Source organism: Euphorbia lathyris, chromosome 4 (genome assembly GCF_963576675.1).
Source record: "Euphorbia lathyris chromosome 4, ddEupLath1.1, whole genome shotgun sequence".
Lineage (NCBI taxonomy): Eukaryota > Viridiplantae > Streptophyta > Magnoliopsida > Malpighiales > Euphorbiaceae > Euphorbia > Euphorbia lathyris.
The window spans coordinates 80,547,216-80,552,387 of NC_088913.1; the positions used below are offsets into that span (position 1 = coordinate 80,547,216).

Consider the following 5,172-nt stretch of genomic DNA (forward strand, 5'->3'; position numbering starts at 1 on the left):
CTCAATTTGGTGCTGCTAACCACCTTCCAAAAAATATTGATGCTGCTCCAAATTTGTGATGTGAAGCTGATGTTTTAAGTTATCAAAATGGAGTTGTTGCTACTATGGTTAATTTGAATGAACAGATCGCGGATGTTTCTAAATGTTATTTTTGGTTGCCTCTTCCAATTAACATTTATAAATTAAGCTGTGATGCTTCATTCACAGTTAAATCATTTGAAGGCTCTTTCGGTATGGTTGTTAGAGATTTTAATGGTTTAGTCTCAATATCCGGTGGGGGGCCAATTGGAAAAGCTATGTCAGTTTTACATGCTGAGCTATTAGCAATTTTAAATTCCCTGTGTAACGTAACGTAATGTAAGTTAGAGTAATATAACGTAATATAACTTATTTTTATAATTTCTTTATAAAGTTCTGTTTAAAGAATATTTGATTATAAAATTTAATATATTTTGTTTTTTTATAGGGTTTAATAATTTTGTTCATCGAATGGAAAAGGCATCGGACAAGTAAAAGTTATATAATTATCTAAATGTATTCAATAATTAAAATAAATAATTATTTAAATATTAAAAAATAATTAAAATAATTAATTTACCAAGGAATTAATTATCATTTGATAACTAATATATCAATCCAAATGGTAAACCATAACATAAATTAGTTATTGTTTGTGAAAATAAAATAGCAAATATAAAAAGGATCAAAATAATATAGGGAAACATTTGTGTAAAATTTTAAGTTGTCTACCTAATTAGGGGTGGCAACATCCGTGGGTAATGCCAATTCCAATCCCAAATCCTTACCCGTTGCCATCCCTACGCCTAACCCATTCAATATTCCCTCTCACTCTTTCATGTTTTTATCCCTTCTTAGCGGTGGCGAATACAGGATTATTCTTTCGGGTGGTAGATTTTACACGTGGTGTTTAAATTATTTTTTTGCTAAATCGGTGTCTAATAGAAAAAATTCAGATTTAGAAAATACCTAATAGGTGAAAAAAAAATAGAAATTTAGATTTAAGAAATGTCTGACAGGCCAAAAAAAATTAGAAATTTGGATTTGGAAACGACCTAACATTTATAGAAGACCTAACAGGACTTTGGCTAATTTTTGAGTGCTAATTCAACACAGATCTAATATTCTTGAAAACAGGGAATCGGAACACCACAAGACCTCAAATTTTATGAAAACAAAGGACCGAAACTACTAGTGGTGATAGTGGTTCTAGCAACGGGAGGGCCCGGTCCCCCTCGTGTCTCCACCCCTGCTTCTTAGTGCTCAAAGTCGTCCCTACGCCTAACCCATTCAGTCTTTCTTGTCACTCTTTCATGTTTTTATCCCTTCTTAGTGCTCAAAGTCGTCTTATTCCTTCTTTCTCTTTACAACCACCCTGTTTTAATTTTTTTGTGATTTCATATTTCTTTCTGTTTTTTTTTTTAATTTTCTATTTTTTCATATTTAATTTTGGATCTATCCTTCTATTATGCAGGGATGGGTTTATGGTTATTTAACATTGGAAAACCCTAACTAATTCTTTTCTCTTGTTTCAGTTCCATGTGTAAAGAGAAGGTCGAGAACTTGAAGGTTGAGAATGTAAGGGGAACGTGGATGGTGATCGGATCCACATTAAAAACTTTATTCACAAGAGGATTCAGGTACATCTACATCAAAATTTTGATGAGGACAACTTCTCCCTGGACGCGGGGCGTAATTTAGAGCACGCGGGGCGTGAAACCGGTGCCAAGAGAAAGGAGGAAACCACGTGGGAAAAGGGGTCTCTTAGGCATTCCACGCGGGGCGTGTTGTCCAGCACGCGGGGCGTGAATCGAACCTTCAAAGAGAACCAGTTTCAGGAGCTCATGTACGCGGGGCGTGCCTCCTAACACGCGGGGCGTGCCTCCTTATACGCGGGGTGTGTCTCCTCAGGCGCGGGGCGTGCAAGACCACTTTCGGAGCATTCAAACTCAGAGACACTTTCACGCGGAGCGTAGTCCGTGACACGCGGGGCGTGTTTCAGCTGAAGAATACTTCCTCCCCAAGTTCTCCATACTTGGGACCACTCCCTATTTACAACTCTACCACTCCTTATTTACAAGCATGCCACCCCTTTACCATTAACCCTACTTTACCCTTTATATTTGTATTGTAATTAGTATATAGTTTACCCGTTTTGTAATTTGGCAATTAGGTTTTTGAGATGCTATAAATTCATCTCTTTCTCTTTGTAATAGGTCAACTTTTTATCAATCAAATTAATATCTTCTTCAAGAAGCTTTTGTTAAGGTTTTCACCTTCAACAATGGGGGATTTTATATTCCTATGGATTTAGTCCATAAATTAGGATCCACTCCTTCTAGTTTAGCTAGATAAGTTGTTAGCCTTTGTGAGTTTACGGTTTAAAACTCTCAGTGGATTCCGCGCTGTATCATTTGGTATCAGAGCCGATCGTTTTCCTTGAACGGAGACTTCTTTCGACTATGGTTCAACCAAAGTTATCCCAAAAATATGTAGCAACCGTCAACCAGGGGTTGGACAATCTCATAGCCATGGTGAGAAGGCAGCAAGCAAGTGACAAGGATGATTTTCGGGTGATGAAAGGGCTAATGAGAGAGATGGCAACATCCGTAGAGAGTCTCAAGCAAGAATACCGAAAACCTTCTCAACCTACCATGAAGGTCCCTCCTAAAGATCCATCACTAATCTTTTCTCCATCACATGTGGTAAAGGTAACTCCTAAGCTTCCAATCTCTAAAATTGAAGTTTTGGATATTCCTATTGCTATGGAAGATGTTGGTGATGTTGTTTGTGATGATGAAGTGGATTTAGATTCTTCTTGTGAAACTATTGATAATGAAATTGTGGAGGAGGATTTAGATTCATTTGTGGATGAGGAGGAGAGGTTGTTTGTAGGTAAGGATGTTGGGGAGACCCATGTTGCAAGGGATGCTTCCCATGTGTTTGATGAAATACCCCTTAAGCATAACCTTGTTTGTATGATTGAAGAAAGTGGGGGTATTATTCTTGAGGAGGGGAAGAACGGCTTGGGGCTTGTTGATCTCTTGGAGGCGAATGAGGAAATCACACTATGTGTGAAGGTTGATGGTTATGGTGATGGGAGAGATGTTGGTGGTTCAACCATGTTGGGTGGTTGTATGTCTTTTGAGTCAAGCGGCTTAGCACGTGGGCTAGTCGGCTTGAGCTATAGAGAGAAGCACGTGGGAACGATGGGTCGTGGGAAGAGACGGATTGGGGACGAAGAGGGAAGTGTGGTCAAGGAAGAAGATATGAGCTAGGAGAGGAGATTGATGGAGAAGGGAACTTTGACATTGAACTCATTATCGATGGTGAGCTTGGCTATTATGAGCGAGAATCCCGGAAGGGAATGGAGGAAAGTGGAGACGTGGGACCAACGTCCGAAGATGGGGAGTATGTGTCTCTCAACGGACAACCACGGGGCATTCTAACTTTGGGGAAGATACCACGTGACATTGTATGGGATCCGGAAGGTCGTATGCTATGTCTTCCTCATCGTTGCTTGAGCTTAAAGGAAACAGATGAAGGGTATGTTGTGACGCCTCTCGGAAGAAAGGAGATTCTTAGCACACGCACATTGGGAATGAACCGAGCCTCTCATTTGGTAAATTCGGAACTTGTTATTTTGTTCTTGATTGAGGTGCATGTGTTGGGATATATGTTGTGTTTGTTGAGGGGACATCAACCCTATGAGGAGTCAATGAGCAATGATGTGATGGTGGAATGTTGTGGTTGTTTCTAAACAGTTCTTGCTTTCATTGATTGAGAAGTCGAGGGATTGTTTGGCGGTTCGAGATGGTCAAAGGGATGATATTGAGACCGAGAAGCTTATGTTCAAGGTTTCATACAGTGTACATATAGTCTCATTAAGGTGGGATAGTAAGATTTTTAAAAGGAAGTCAAGATTAATTCTTGCTTTGTAGCTTTAATTTGAACTTTTTTATATTGCAGGGTGGAAAGAAAGATAGGTTGCAGGGGTGTTAATGGCCTTGAGGAAAGCACCAAGATGTAGAGATGGACTAGTTCGTCATACAAGAAATTAGAAACTTATCCAGAAATCTCAATGTGCAAACAATCAGCATGAATTCTAACCTTAATATTTGTTTCATCGTATAGTTTTTTAGTTATTGAAATATTCTAAAAGAGTCTTTCTTCTTATATGGTGAATATTCTAAAAAAATAGGGAAAATTACGAAAAAAATGTATATGGTTTGTCAAATTTACAAACAGAGTCACGTGGTTTAAAAGTTTACAAATAAAGGTTTGTGATATGTTTTATTTACAAAACAAAATATTACAATTACACAGTTAAGTTCTAATTACAACAAAAGATATTTTTATCTTAAAAAAATTTATTCTTACATATCACCAAAACACAACCAATCCCCGAAAAAACTTCCTAAATCGAAACAATAAATAATATGGTTATAAATATTACGTTTTTTTACTAATCTGACAATATATGAACTAAATTGATATTTAAGTTCATTTACACAGTTGCAATTTGATTTTGGGATCTGTGTTTTGTCAATATATAAATGTAATTGAAAAAAAATATATTAAAAAAATGTTCTTATTGTCATCAATTACTTAAAAGTTTAGTTTTAAATACTTTATTTTGTAAAAAAAAACATACCACGTACCTCTATTTGCAAACTTTTAAACCACGAACCTCTATTTGCAAATAAGGCAAATCATGAGCATTTTTTTCGTACTTTACCCAAAAAAATATTATTCATTTTCAACTACAAATTTAAAATTTATAGCTACAAACTGATTTTGCTATGTTATATTTTATTTAAAGCAATAAGTTTTCATTTTTGCTACAAAATTAATTTCAAATCCGTAGATTCAAGTTTTAGCTATTTTTTTTGTAATCTTATGGCTGCTTATATTAACATTGTGTTACAAGTTAAATACTTGTGGTAGAAAGTTGAATTTTTCAGCTACAAACACTGTTAACAACTAATGTAAAATTTATCTTAAACTTTACTTTTTGTAGCTAATTACATTAATGTTTAGCTACAAGTTAAATATTTTCATTGCAATAAATAATATCATTATATTTGTATTTTTATTTTATTTTTGTAGCTATATGTATCTGTTCTTAGTTAGTAACCTAATTAATTACGTAGC

At 35.8% G+C, this 5,172-nt stretch overlaps 1 long non-coding RNA gene across 1 annotated transcript; it reads left to right on the forward strand.

Annotated features, from left to right (window-relative positions):
* The first annotated feature begins 1,459 nt into the window (after window positions 1-1,459).
* LOC136228047 (uncharacterized) lies at window positions 1,460-4,188 on the forward strand. The gene is made up of 3 exons (XR_010688385.1): window positions 1,460-1,658; window positions 3,783-3,907; window positions 3,988-4,188. It is a non-coding gene; the product is annotated as an uncharacterized lncRNA (long non-coding RNA).
* The last annotated feature ends 984 nt before the right edge of the window (window positions 4,189-5,172 follow it).